We start from the raw sequence: 16,247 nt of genomic DNA, 5'->3' as shown, positions 1-16,247 counted from the left end.
ATGGATGCAAATGAAACATGCAATTGATGTGCAAAAGTAGATAATGATGTAGAATATACATAGCAAAAAGGAGGAGAAATACTCGCAGAGAGAGCGGCCACAGCAGAAGCTCGAGATCTCGTCATGGGAGGTGAAGGAGGCCGAGGGGTGGCCGATGAAGTCTTCTGTGCAGAGTTGCGATCTAGTGGCTTCGGATGAGAGGACCAAGTAGGATTCTCATCCACAGATGCTTATGCCACAAGAGCAGTAACATATGATTCTTTGGTGGGAGAGGAGGCTGTAGTGACCAAAGGGAATTCCTTGAAGAGATGGCCGACCTTGTGACACCATCTACATATGAAAGGCACCCCTTGATAATCTAGTATCTGGATGTGAGTGAATATTTTCCACTGAAGAGTGATATGATCCTCTAGTCCTTCTCTGGTATCCAGGTACACTAGGACGTGTGTCATCAATTTTTTGCCAGTGGAAATGAAGGATTTATCGTAATCAGAGGAAGTCCTAGAAGATGGACCTAAAGTGGTCCAACAGATAATTGTTCTCGCTCGAGGTAAAAAAGAGGACTCCATCTCTTGAGCAGCACAGGAGCCAGTTCAATGTGCCAGTACTGTGAAAGAACCTAGGATGTATAGTCCTCCCTTTTAAAACTTAGAGAAAACTAGCCCTGAGCCAGAGTGGTAACAGAAGGGAGTTCCCGGAGAATGTTCCCCCAAATCTCCATGATCCAAAGGCGACTTCGGACCGCCGAATGTGATCTTCCTCTAATCCTTCCAATCAGAACCTTGTTCACTGTGTCCACTACATCACCCATTTTCACTCCTTCACCGAAAAAGAGAGACAAATCCTTGTGAGAGGGTTTCACACACTTTGATTTTTTAGCCTTGCCTGAACGAGGGGCCATCGGGTGATTCTGTAGGGTGTCTTGGGCACTTGAGGAGGCCTCCTAAGATCTAGGGTTATAGGCCCTAGGGTTAATCACCAGGATATCGAAATAGCTAGAGGGAAAGGATGCTGCCCAGGTTCAACAGAGGAGGTCAAAAAGGGTGATGAAGCCTGAATGTGTGAGAAAATTTTATTCGATCTTGTTTTGTTTGAGGTTATCTATAAAAGCTTAGTCATAATGCACGCCGTCAATATTTTTTAATGTTTACATTGAAATCGATGAACAATGTTAAACTAATTACCTTGAAATTAATGTACATCTTATATCTAGTTACATCATTTATTAGAGATCAACAACTTCACTAAAATGAATGCATCTAATGCAAGTAATCAAATAGGATGAGAAATCAACATCTACACTAAAATCAATGCATCTAATGAAAACAATCAAATAGGATAATTAGAAATCAACATCTACACTGGAATCAATGCATCTGATGCTGCATGCAATAAAATAGGATTAGAAATCAACATCTACACTAAAATTAATGTATCTAGTGCTAGCAATCAAATAGGATTAGCAATCAACATCTACATTGAAGTCATTGCATCTAATGCAAACTATGTGTGAGAAAATTTTATTCGATCTTGTTTTGTTTGAGGTTATCTATAATAGCTTAGTCATAATGCACGTTGTTAATCATTTTTTTTGTGTTTACACTGAAATCAATTCACAATGTTAAACTAATTACCTTGAAATTAATGTACACCATGTATCTAGTTACATCATTTATCAAAAATCAACATCTTCACTAAAATCAATGCATCTAATGCAAGTAATCAAATAGGATTAGAAATCAACATCTACACTAAAATCAATGCATCTAATGTAAACAATCAAATATGATAATTAAAAATCAACATCTACACTGGAATCAATGCATCTAATGCTGCAAGCAATAAAATAGGATTAGAAATCAACATCTACACTAAAATCAATGTATCTAGTGCTAGCAATCAAATAGGAATAGGAATCAACATCTACATTGAAATCATTGCATCTAATGCAAACTCAATCAAACAAGATTATAAATTAACATCTTTAATGAAATGAATGCATCTAATGCAAGCAATGAAATAAAATTAGAAAATGAACACGTACACATAAATCAATGCATCTACTTTGTAAGAAATCAAATAGGATTATAAATCAACATTTGTACACTTGAATCAATGCATCTAGTGCAAGTAATTTTATTCCCTTTCTCTCCCCCCCCCATCGATATTGAAATCTCCCTCCATCTCTCCTTCTGTGTCTCTCTATATCACCCCCCAAGAAACATACATTCTCTCTCTCTCTCTCTTCATATCTATATATCTCTCCTTCCCTCCCTTTATCTCTATCTTCTTCCCTCTCCCCCTTCCATCTATATCTATATCTCTCTTTGTATCTCCTTCTTCATCTCTCTATATCACCCCACAAAACATACACATTGTTTCTCCATATCTATCTATATCTCCCTCCCTCTCTCTCTCTCTTCCCCTTCTCTCCCTCTGTCTACCCTTATATCTCTCTTCTCTCCTACTGTCATCTCTTCCTCTCTCCATCTTCCTTGTCACTCCCTCTCTCTCCATCTCCCTTGCCATTCACTCTCTCTCTATCTCTCCACCTTTCTCTCTTTATATATCTTTATTCTTACCTCCCTCTCTCTCCCCATCCAAATCCATCTCTCTCCCTCCCTCCCTCACAAGTCCCCTCTCTCTTCCTTTCTGTCCCACCTCCCTCTGTCTCTCCCACATGCCACTCACTCATTCTCTCTCTCTCTCTCTCTCTCGAGCTTCATCCTGTAGCTCTATTGACTATCTTCCTCCCTCTCTCATTCTCTCTCCCCCTTGTCTCCATTTAGAGTCCTTATTTGTCTTTTTATCTCACCCCAAACATACACACTCTCTCTCCATCTCTCCCTTGTCACTCTCTCTCTCCACCTTTTTCTCTTTGTATGTCTTGAACTTCTTCCTTCCCTATCTTATCCTCCAAATCCATTTCTAGGATATGTTAGGTCCCTATACTACTAGTGTAGCTTTCAAAAACCCTAACTTTATCAACACATATCTCTAAAAATATAGTGAGACAAGATCTCAAATTCAAACATGAGGTTCAACAATATTTCAGCTCAAATGGGTTTTAATTTCAACTTCTGAATTTTCGTTTAAAAAAATGTTATAGCGAAAATTCCACGATGGATAGTTTGAAGTAGCGAAACCCTAGAATCCAAAGCTCTGATACCAAATGTTATGAAACTAGCTCACAAAATAGAAGAAGAAATAGATCAACGACTTCAAAATAAGCCTCTTCGATGGGGAAACCTCCTTTACATTATACAAATGAACAATTCTTGGATGATACAAATGACAAGACCTCCTTTCTATATGTAAGAGTCTAAGGGGTCACAATATAATCAGAGCCGAAATAACAATAATAATAATGTAAGGGAAAAAAATAACAATAGTGGGCTTCTATGGGGCACAATAATAACAATATGGGGACTACATGGGCACTACAATACAATAAGGGGGTTGCACTAATAACAATAAGGGGCCACACTAGTAGTATAGGAACTTAACAGGATATTCCGATACATAGGAAATAATTAAGTATAACTTGGTCTAGTGTATAATTAGGTAAAGTGTGTTTCTTTAGTATGTACTTTTTGTAATTGACAAATCCGATGGCCATGATATTTTCTAGACATGAAGTGATTCGACGGTTCATTCTCTCCTCGGTATTACCGATATTTGATCTATGGCTAACACTTGATTGGTCCATGATCTCTATTTAAAGAGCATGGAGGGTCATTTGTCTGGGACCGTTCATGAGAGAAGCTTCTGTAAATTCTTACATGGTATTAGAGTTGTTCAAGGGTCACACCATTGGTTATCCAAATCAGAAGCCGGTACAACTGCATATAATTGTTGTTTCCTAGATCTACTGTTTGTGACTGCTTTCAAGTCGAGAAGACTACTCTATTGTGTTAGGAAGATCTGTTCAAGTGAGGAAACCCTTTCACTTCAGGCAAAAAGGTTTTCGGTAGCCCTAGCTATGTCATTTTTAAGATCTAGAGGTATACAGCCTTTATTTGTAGTTATAATTAATTATTTATCTGTTTATTTTGGTTTATAGCCATCTATCCTTTTTTTATTACCAGATCTATACCTCTCATTTTTTCTTATTCTCTTTTCCCTGTGTTTTTGTGCAATTTGGGCAAACCAGAAATAGACAGAAATGATTTTTCTCATGTGTATGCTCTTTTCAGCCACGCCTTAGTGTGATCTCAAAAAATCAGAAACATTGAGGAAAATATCTAGTTTCCGGGGAACTAACCCTAAATCTAACTTGAAGTCATAAAGCTTGCATACTTTTTCTTATTTGTTTGGTTTGTGTGGTTGTTCTTTTTGTTTTGCAGGAAAAAAATGGGGTTTTCAAGTAAGCATGCACACGAAAACTTTGCTTAAAAAAAAAAAAACCTCCCTCCTTTCCAACAATTACTAAATCTTATGGTGATGGATGGTATAATAGACCAACGATATGATAACCATCAAGCTGATAACCCAACCCAAATAGTCATGGTGTCATGTTCAAGAGCGACCTGCTACCATAAAGTGGTTTCCCCTTTTTCCCATTTTTCCCAGTCATTGCTGACCAATAGCTCTTTATTTTTATCAATCTTGAGGAGGATAACATATGCTTGTTGTATAATTCCACCCTTCAGGTGAATCCATCGTTATTTGATGTTTTAATGAGTCTAGCGAAGGTGAAACTCGGTCTTGTCTAGATGGACAAGTTTGTCACTATTTGATGTTTTCACGAGTTTAACGACAAATATAACTCGGTCCTTTTCATGTTTAGGGAGTTTGAAAAGAGACAAAAAGAAAACTCCACAACTTGTTTTTCATAAATTAATCTCTCAAGCCCAAAATGCATAAAATAATATAAGAGAGATGTCATTTCCAATCCGTTAACGAGCTAGAAAGGACAAGCGCTCGGGAATATTTTCATGTTCAAAGAGTCTGAAAAGAGCTTAAAGAGGACTCCAAGGGGGTTCCTTTTTCGTTTTTAACAGAGCTCGAAAAAGAGATAAAAGTGTGCTTTGTGGTCAAAGGTACAATTTACAATTGAGCACATCGAATTCTGTAAGTCAGTTGCAAAACCTGCTTAAAACACCACCAAATGGATTAAAAATACTTATTTCATAGGTAAAAATAGGAAAATACTAATGTTTACTCGATTAATGAACATGAAATAAACATAAAACAAGTTTTTACCATAACATTTTTACCATTTGGAACTTACCATTCAGTTTTGTGCTCTAAGTTAGTTTTTTACCTCAAACTTCATCAGCTGATTGTGAGAGATTCTATGGACCATTTCTTGAGCTGTCCAGACTAGGTAGGAGCTTAACCTCTCTTCTTTCTTTTCAGGTCATTCTTTTGTCATTTCATGCAAGTTTTAGGGTTTTTTTGGGCCCCTAAGGTTTCATTTTTTCGCCCTGGGACCAGTAGAGGGTTTCACATCAAAAACTGTGCTAAAGAGCACCCAGATAGAAGGATGCATGCTCTGCAGTGCACTCTCTCTGTGCCTGGGCTGCATTGGGCAAGTTTCCCAAGTTTGATTTAGTTGTTTTCTCCAAAATTTGTCCTATTTTTTGCATGGAAAGGATTCTAACTAAGCTTATGATTTTGTTTTAGGCTTTCATCGAATTAGAATGTCAATTACATGGTGAGAAAGAGAGCACAAAGAACAAGACATGGTTTCCCTAAACAAATCGGGTACAATTGAGGCCATAAAAAACTGTGGGTTACTCAAATACTTCAAGTTGTCTGGAGTGAGGAAACAAATAGAACTACTGCATTTCCTTGTTCATGCATGGGATCCGACAGATCAAACTTTTCACATTAGGGACAAGATGGTCCCTATTACTATTGATGATATTTACTTTCTTACCGGACTGTCGAGGCGAGGTGCCCCCATCTCACTTTCTAGATTTTCCCATGGAGGTGAATTGGTGAGAGATTATATTGGACAGTTTTGTCGGCCAGGTACACAGCCCAGAAAGGATAGGAAAATAAACATCAGGGATGTAGGTGATTTACCTTTGAGAACGATCCTCTTCACAATTCCAAAATTCGCTGGCAGTGTGACACTACATCTGGCGAACAGATCATATATGCAGTATGCACTGGAGTGTCTAGAGCCAAAAGTTTCAATTGGTGTGAGGCTGTGCTTTCTTCATTGAAAGAATAACTAACCAAGGTAAAAAGTGGTAAGACGAAGAATTTCTTCTATGGTTCGATCTTAATCGCTTTTACCTTAGAGAGAATCCCATTGATGCAACCACAACATGTATCACTATGTGTAGCTGGTCTTAGAGATCCACGTATGTAGAGGTGGGTCGAATTGATGGCTCGACATGTGGGTCAATCAACAACCATTTTTTCCATTGCATTCTTTAGTTGGCTCTATCTACAACACCTTTTCATCGAGGAGCATCCATACTCATGTATGGATTTTCGTGGAGATCCATATTTGATTCTACCAGTTGGAGCACAATGGGGTGCCATGGGTAAATTGTTTGACCAAAAGTGTTTTTTGACTTTAAATTTCAAGTTTCTACATGTTTTTTGTGTTTTTAATTTTTCCAAGACTAAACTAAAATCATTCTTATGCATGTAGATATGGGTAGTATTCAACCTGTGGGGCACCAACAGGGTGCAGGTGGGCCAGTGCGGAGAAACATTGGGAGAGCAGTTCTCCAGGACTTAGATTTGGCTGAGACCTTAGCAGAGTTGCAGGATCACATAGAGAGATTAACCATTGGTATTCTGGATGTCCGGATTGAGGAGTTACCTATGAGGCTGCAGCGCCACACTATTGGTGTTCCTAGCTGCTGGGCGAGGCTTTTGTGCATGATAAAATAGGTTGTGACCTATTATCATGAGCACCACTAGATCTACTTAGGATGTTTTGCATGCATTTTGAGTTTTTTGGGTCAGATGACCAAACGTGTCTTGGACACAAATTTTGTAAAAACTTTTAAAACAACTATCTATTTTAATTTCATAGTTTTCTATGGTTATATGAAATCCTATTCAATTGATGATGTGAATTGAAAATATTACTTTTACATGTGTCGCAAATGTCTATTTAACACATAATTCGCTAGAGCATCAGTTAATATGTTAATATTTCTGGAAATATGTTGATCTTCAATGTGTTCAAAATGCCTTTCCAAAATACGAACTCTAAGGACCATACAAAAAATTGTTGGATTTCAGACAGTATAAATGTTTGTTAGTTTAGTACAATGAGTTGTGAGTCGAGCCTAATGATGATTCAGTGAATGCTAAGTGAAATGGAATCAGATAGAAGTTCAATCAACGCGCTATACTTAGCGATGTTGTTTGTTGATCGACTGATACAAATCCCTTGAAAACTCACTAACTCACCACTTGGAGTGAAAATAGCCCATGCTGTAGAAGACATGTTCTGCGTACTACGACTAGCACCATCGGCGTAACCAACAAAATGTTCCAAAGACTTCGACATCTGTAACAAATGAAAAGCGGATTACTAACCAAATAAAAACTCTAAAAGACACACACGCACACACATGTAATGAAAGCATATATACAATGAATTTTACTACACTCAATCAAGCATAGTAACGTTTGAGGTACAACTCGTTTTGGGGCTGCAACAATGGAATCCCATCATAATATACTAACTCGTAGGCACCCCTTTCCAGAACATGCTTGACAATATAAGGACCCATCCACATTGGTTTGAATTTCCCTGCTCCAAGTTTATCAACTTCCTGATCGTAAAGCAAGACCAGGTCTCCGTCTAAGAAGATACGAGGCTTGACATTCCTATCATAGTGTGCCTTGATTCGTTTCTTATTCGCTTTGTTAGCTAATGCGGCATCATGATGGGTTTCATCCAGATGGATTAATTCCAAGAAACACGCTTCTTCTGCAGAAGTGTCCGATAACAGGTCAATCACGAGTTTTAGAGATGAAATTTCGCATTGTATCAGTAAGATTGCTTCCAAACCATACACCAACTGAAAGGGTGTGAATCTAGTTGCATTTCTCACCGAGGTTCGATATGCCCACAAGGCAGAGTACAGGATTAAGTGCTAGTTTCGCTTACGAACCCCTATCATTCTCTGTAACATCCGCTTCAGAAATTTGTTGATGGCCTCAACTTGTCCATTCACTTGCAGGTAATAAGTGGTAGAACTATCATTTGACAGTCCCAACTTAGCAGTCAAATCAACCATCATGTCATTGCGAAAATGCGACCCATGATCTGTAACTATGGCTTGTGGTACACCAAACCAGGAAACCACATGGTTAAAAAAAGAAAAGAGCAGCCATTTTTCCACTATTGTTTAATGTTGGCATCGCCTCGTCCCATTTGGTAAAATAGTCAACGACGACTATAATATACCCATGCCCCCTGGCCAAGGTGGGGTTACATGTCATGAAGTCAATGCCCCATTTGGCGAATGGTCCAACAGCAACGACTAGATGCAATGGTGCAGGTGGTAATATAGTTTTCTGGTCATATATATAGCATGCATGACAACTTCTGACAACAATAATACAATCTTTGAATATAGTTGTCCATAAGTAACTGACACGAAGAATTCTCTATGCAGTTGCATATCCAGATAAGTGTCCACCATAGGCACATGAATGACAATCATTCAATGCTTTCTCAGATTCCTCATGTGTGAGGCACCTCCATAAAATCGTATCGAAACCACAAAAGTAAAGAGTGTCGCCAATGATCAGATAATCTTTGGCTTGGTATCGAATACGTTGTTGTTACGAGCGAGAGGTATTAGGCTGAAAATTTTGGGTTTGGAGATAGATCAGTATATCTCCATACCATGCGTCAAATGACAATATCAGAAATAAAGACTCATCCAAAATCAATGGTTCAAATGTTGAATCAATGGAGTTCGAGGGAAGGTCACGAAGTAACTATGCGAAAACTAGAGATTTCTTTGATTTGGACTTGATGAATTCTAGATCAAACTCCTGAAAAATGACTATCCATTTGGAGTATTTGACCCCTAGCAATTGATGTGAAAAAATGTATGTCATAGGGTTATAATCTGAAATGACAGTGGTTTTCCAGAGCAGGATGTAATGGCAAAATATTTGAACAGCTTGCACAGCTTCCAAAGCTAGTTTCTCGACGTAAGATTACTTACTTTCTGTATCATTGAGATTGCAGCTCAAATAATAAATTGGATGTTCAATCCCATTTTCCTCTTGGACTAAAACCATGCCAATGGTTGTATCTACAATGGCGAGATACAGGTAATAGTCATTTTGATAAGGAGAGTACATTAATGAAGCTCTAATCAAGGTATCTTTAAGAGAATCAAAGGAAGCTTGCGCAACTTGATCCCAATGGAAGGGTATCTCCTTTTTCAAAAGACGCGTAAAACCTTTAGCCATCTCAACGTAATTAGGAATGAAACTCCTCAGAAAGTTAGCCTTCCCTTGGAGTCTCTGTAATTGTAAAAGATTTAAAGGTGGAGGAAAATAAAGGATTGCTTAAACCTTTAATGGATCGAGTTGAATCCCCTCTCTAGACACTACAAATCCAAGAAATTGACTAGAACCAACAAAAAACATACATTTGTGTGGATTGAGTCGTATCTTGTAGTGTCAGAACCGTAAAAATATTTCTCTCAAATGTTGCGGGTGATCAGTCTGCTTTCGTGAATGAGTAGGTAAATCATCAAGGTAAGGTTGAACAATGTGCTTGATTTCATGGAAGGAATAGTTCATTGCCCTTTGAAATGTGGCCCCTGCATTCTTCAAACCGAATGGGAGTTTCCTATACGCGAATGTGCCCCGTGGAAAAATAAAAGATATTTTAGATTGGTCCTATGGGCGGATATTGATTTGATTGTAGCTGGAAAAACCATCCATAAATGAGAATATTTTGCATCCGACACATTTGTCAATAATCTGGTCGATAAAAGGAGTAGGATAATCGTCCTTTGGACATGCCTGATTTACATCCCTATAATTGACACACACTTGAATTGCCCCTTGTTTCTTCATGACAGGAACAATGTTGGAAACCCAGTTAGTAAGAGGTACAGGGTAAATGAAACCAACACGGAAAAGTTTTTCAACTTCTGCCTTAATTGCAACAACTTTCTTTGGATGAACAGGTCAAAGTCGTTGTCGTACTGGCTTGACATTAGGGTACATTTTGATTTCGTGTTGAACAATACTAGAGTCAATGCCTGGAATCTCCTCATAAGACCATGAAAATATATCTCTAAATTCACAAAAGAGAGTATGGTAGCTATCAAGTTCTGATGGAGAACAAGATTTGTTGACATGGATGTTCTGTACAACATTAGGCTTGGTTGAAATATTAATAGAAATCATTTCATCAATATTCGACAGGTTTCGCTCATATTCTACTGTGTCCATGAAAAATGAATTCGAAAGGAAATCAACAACTGAAGGGTGGTTTAGTTGATTTGAATAATCTTCGATGTCATCTGGAAGATGGGAACGATGATGATAGCCTTCCCAAGGTTCTTCTCCTATCATCATTGATTGGACGATTCCTTCATTCGTAGAATGTATACGTGAGAAAGGATCCGAAGAAGTACCATATTCTAATGAATGGTCTACCCATATAATTGATGAAAGTGGATTTGGGTTTGCCACACAAGCCAAAAAATTGATTGTTATGCTGGCTCAATGGGGCTTAGTGGCATAATCTCAATATTACTATCAACTTCAAAAATTTTGGTAATCCTCCTTAAATCATATGAGGTGAAGGAAATCATGTTTCAAGTCTCTACTCTTTCCACTTCCACTAAATCAGATGGTGATGGTAGCATAAAAGTACCCATTAGGGAAGGATCTTTAAAGAGACCTACTCCAACACTTTGAAGTGACAGTAGGGGTGCATGTACCAATGGAATGCTTCTTGTAGCCTGTGAACTAGATGCAAAAAAGGAAAGCTGATCGATAACTGTGATTCCACCCTTATGAGGGAATGCTATAGTACAAAAGTATGTGGAAACCACGACAGCCATAGCATATACCCATGGCTTTCCTATTAAAATGTTGTAATCGAGGGGTCCGTCAACCTCAACTTCAATAGTAACTGTTTTGCGCCTTAGTTCGATTTGCAGGTTACTAAAAATCCCACAAGGAGTATATGTTCATCTGTCAAAAGCTTTTAACGTGGTTGGTGATCGTGACAACGGCGGTGAACCAAGTGTTTTCCAGCAGCTCATTGACATAATGCAAGTAGATACCCCTCATTAATAATAGTTCGGTGAACATTTTTATTGAGAGCTTTTACTTGTATTAGGCAAGCTAACTGCATTGGTAACTGTGGTGTATATCCCGCATGGTTAAAAACCACAAGATTGCAATCCGTAGGGTCTATTCCACCAATTGCTGACAGTAAAGCCTGCTTTTGGGAGTGATAGTTTTGTAACACCTCGAGTATTGACATAACAGAAGGTGATTGAGAAAGATATTCCACTATGTTATAGTTTTGAGCTGCTCGAGCTCGAGGGTTAAATGTCGATTTATGCACAAATCCCTTTGGTGGTTTTATTGTCAATTCTAGTGCAATAGGTGGTGGAATATTTTCAGATAAAGTCAAAGTCGAAGTCGAAGGATTAGGTTGATCAGTGGCCTGGTTATTCGACGATGACGATGGATTTCCACAATATTTATTTCTCGTTGACACAAAAACTTTGTTTTGTGGCTTTGTGATGGATAACGTGAGTACTTGGGATGTGGAATCATGGTCTATCACAACCAAATGTGTCTTCGGGTTTAAAACAGATCAGTCAACATTGCAGATGTGTTAGAAGTCTTTAGAAGTTTAGAGACTTTTGAGCGGTGTGGACAATCTCTTGTAAAATTCTCTTCATTACAGATTAGACATGGATAACGAGGTTTCCTTGTCGAAGTAGAGAAATCAGCTGATTTCTCTTGAGGGGAATTATCTTGTTTCTTCTTGTTTTCCCCTTCTTCTTGCCTCATGGTTGCTTTTGATTTTTGCCTTTGTCAAATGACACGGTATTAACTTCAAAAGAAAGAGTGTTGTCTGATGCATTAGTAGTGGCAAGGGTTTGACCATATGGTCTTCCTATCGTTTGCGTGCTCGAAGAACCGATCACACCATCGTCGGCATGAGAGTCCTTACTCGATTGTGGAGGAGGAGGAACAATGAAAGATGGTCGGGGTGCATTGATAATTTTGTTGTAGAGAGTGCCAGATTGTGTGTAAATCAAATCCAAGTATTGGGCACAAGAAATTAGTTGATCTTCTGTGACAACATCACCTTTTGCCACATCCTCGGTGATTGATGGCAACAAGGATTTTATTTACCACTCAGCCAAATGCTGATCATGAACATATGTCTTAACCATTCGACGACGACACCGCCACTCATGAATATGATATGATATATGGGTAGCAGTAGTCTGTTTAAAGTTGGTTAGGAGTTCCGTTCCAGTCTCGTATCTGATAGGTAACTGGAAGTGGGTCAGAAATGTGGTGGCTAAAGTTGTAAAGTTGTCAAAAGAAGCTCGTGGTAACTCAATGTACCATTTAGCAGCCAGACTAGTAAGTGTTCTTTGGAAAAGACAGAGTCTAACCGAATCATCATTTAAGGAGTTTGATGAACACCACAAATGAAAGGTCATGACATGATTTGATGGGTCTTCTCCAGGATTTCCATTGAATTTCAAAATGTCAGAAGGTAACTTATGCAGAATCATCGGCCACCAAGGGGCATATAAGATTGGATCATTAGTGAGTTGATTTAAATCTGGTAATTCTAAAGTTGCTACAAATGGAAACTATCGATTCAGGTCAGGTTGAGCATACCCAGGATATGATGGAATTTCCTGAGCAATAGGTCTTTGCATACCAACATAGGGCATCTGCATTTGGTAACCTTGATAAGGTTGTTGTTGAAAAAATCCGACATAGGGTGGTTGTTGATAACTAGGTTGAATTTGTGGTTGTCCATAACCTGCAAAGCCTTGTTGACTAGGACCTTCGTAAGCTTGATATTGTCCAAACCCAGGTTGAGCCTATTGGACAAGTCCAAATTGGGGTTGGAATTGCTGGAATTGAGGTTGCCACAGTTGTTGAATCATCTGTTGTTGTTGTTGGTACAATTGTTGTTGATTTAACGGTTGTTGTCGCCTAGCAATGAAAGGTTGGCCAGGTTGTGAATAAACTATACCAGTCTAAGCCCGAGTCAGTCCAAATAAGGGTATACTAACCTGAGGTTGTTGAACCCCAAACACAAGTGATTGTTGTACAACAGCCTGAGAAAGTTGAACTTCTTGACCCAAAACTTGTGGTTGTGAGGTAGAAGGACCAGTTTGTACCGATTGAGATACAATAATTTGAACTTGTGACTGTGGTATAGTAGTAACAACAGGTGTAGTAGGAATAGCTGACACAGTTTGCATTGGTTGTGTTGGATACACAAGCCTTGGTTGAACTGGCATTGTTGGTTGCCATTGACAAACTCGAATTCTAGGTTAACCTGAATACTGCGAGATACTACCATATGATGGTCCTCCATAGGGAGGATAAGGTGAATAAGCATATTGCTCTCCATATGGTGGCAATCCAGTATGTAATGGATACATAGGTCTTTGTTGACTAGATTTCCCAGCTTGATATTGATATGTAGGATCAAACTGTTGAGTTCCCGTTAAATAAGAACTAGGTAAAATTCCAGTTGAGGACATGGGTGATGACCATGGTGTAGAAGCAACCCCTGAGTGGGTTCTAGATAAAGATTGGTAACCAACCGGGACGGATGATTCACCATATAGGTGCGACTTAGGTGTGGTAGAAAACATCAAAGAAGTTGCAATAGAGGATTCTGCCACAGCTGCATCAGATGATACAGTTTGGGATGTTGACAGTTGTTCAACCATAGTTAACTGACCCAAAAGTTGTCCTAAAGAATCTACGGGTACTTGAAAAGAAGCAGGATCAAACATAGTAGTAAAGTGACGAATATAATGGTAAAGATAAAGCCCAGTTCCAAAGTGGAATGGGGTTCCAGGCGTAGAATCTTCTTCCAATTCTTCCTCGACTGTAATTAAACCAGGTGGAAGAACTTCACCGTCTGGTCCGTAAAAGATTTCGGGTGTTGATAAAGTGGAATCTTCAGTAGTTACTGATGTCTGAGGGGTAACCGTTTGATCGTCTTTTGGTAAAGTAAAAACTTCTGAATGTTCAAATTCGAAGTCCAGATGTTTAGGTAAAACAAAAACAGTTTCAGAAAGAGGTTCCTGAACAACTTCAGGTTCAAATGTAACTTCTGTTTGAACTGTGATAGGTTTTGGATTAACTTCTGGTTGAACTGATTCAAGTTCAGAAGTAATTTCTTGTTGAGCAACCTCAAGTTGAGGATCAACTTGTTGTTGAACAACTTCGGTTACTGTTTCACTAGGATCAGTGCTAATGTCCTCAGGTAATTGTGAAACTTCTTCTTCATAAATGGATGTACTAGAAATGGTTGGAGTAACTAGAGTCTCAGTACTTACCTAAATAGATGATTTAGGTATTTCAGATGAAGAACTCGGAGTTCTTGATGTACTTGACTCAGTTAAGCGAAACCACTTTTACTGAATAGGTGTAGCTTCAGGTGGCAAAGGCCGTTTACTTGTTGTTCTCCGTGAACGATGGGGTAAGGGTTGATGTTCCTCCACGATTGATGACTAATTTTATTATCAAAAAGGAAATAAACAAAAATAGGTAAGCTAGGAAAAAGGTTTACCAAGCAACTGTGAACTGCAGAATACCTCCTGGCGATCCAAGAAGTACGGGCAGGAAATCTCCTCGAATGCTGTGTTCAGTGTATCATAGTGTACAAGGCGGTCGACTCAGTTACCTAAGGATAGATAGAAATCTAGTGTTGTCCTCCCATATATACCAGAAGGTACGTGGAGGCCTAGTTCATATAAGCGTTGTCTAATGCAAAACAGCATAGTGAGAGCATTCCCATCTACTTTATGTATTGTAACACCACCCTATATACCCGAAGGTACATGGTAGAGCTACGATATACTCATGTACGTGGAGTGGGGTATCACACTTGGGATGTATTGCAGACAAGTTAGCGACAACTGCTTTGTTTTTTATTCCGGAACACGTCTCTAGCCTAGAACCAATACATGTTTTCGTTAATGAAAATGCTCCATTAGGTAAATTGATGTTAATTTTAAGTTGATCTTGCTTAGGAATTTGCCTTTCAATTCACAACGTGATGTATTTTGAAATTCCTAGGAATGAAACTATCATGATAAGCATTCTTTCCATTCGATTTAACAATAAAAATCCTAGCTACTTAGGGATAAAGCAATCTTATTTCTTTTGATCAAAGAGAAAAGAGCACAATCTAATGCAATTTCCCTACACTATTCCTATGAGCACACACAAACTTTTTCAATGCAACATGCATGTATTTCTTTTTGATTTCTTAATGTGGATATGAACAAAAGGAAATATGCACATATAATCAATCAATCTTTCATAATAATGAAGACTTTTACGACAGTTCTATTTCGAAGGAAAAGAAGACTTTAAGACACTTTCTTTTGAATAAAGTTGTTCTCTGAGACATAACATTCATTGATCAATCAACAAATAAACAAACAAAGAAGATTTGGTAAAAACACATTTCAAAGGCAGGAAACTGACCCTAGGAGGATCAGCGCAACCCTAAATGGGAGACAGTGTGCTTTAGAGCACTGTCCCTAAGCCAGGGGTGCTCTGCAGCGCACGGTGTCCCTCACAAGCCTACGCTGGTGAAAGTGAGCCATTTCAAAAGGCAATTTGACATAGTTTTAACCAAATTTTCACTGGAAAAGAATGAATTACAATCAATGAACACAAGTAGGGTATGAAAGGATGTCCTAGGAGGTGGATAAGATACTAGGAAAGAGGATCTTCCCCAGTGGAGTCACTAATTTGTTTTGGAGAATTTGGTATCTACGGATAAATACTAATTCCCTAGATAAGTAGCCATATCTAGAACAACAGTTTAAAGTATTTTAGTCTTTCCCTATAAGCAATAGATAAGATGAGAAGATGAGAAGACCTACTTGTAGTTCCGCTTTCCTCTCGTCTCCTTTGTATCGATCCTGTCACTCCTTCTCGTACTTAATACACTTGAGAAGTACCTGTAAACACAACAGAAAACAAATAATTGATCAAAGCAAAAGATCTATTGAATATAAGTGAATGGAATCAGATACATT

The sequence above is a fragment of the Pinus tabuliformis genome, chromosome X, assembly GCF_031772625.1.
Source record: "Pinus tabuliformis cultivar Carrire ecotype Pingquan chromosome X, CPIR1, whole genome shotgun sequence".
Lineage (NCBI taxonomy): Eukaryota > Viridiplantae > Streptophyta > Pinopsida > Pinales > Pinaceae > Pinus > Pinus tabuliformis.
This window is presented reverse-complemented; position numbering follows the sequence as displayed.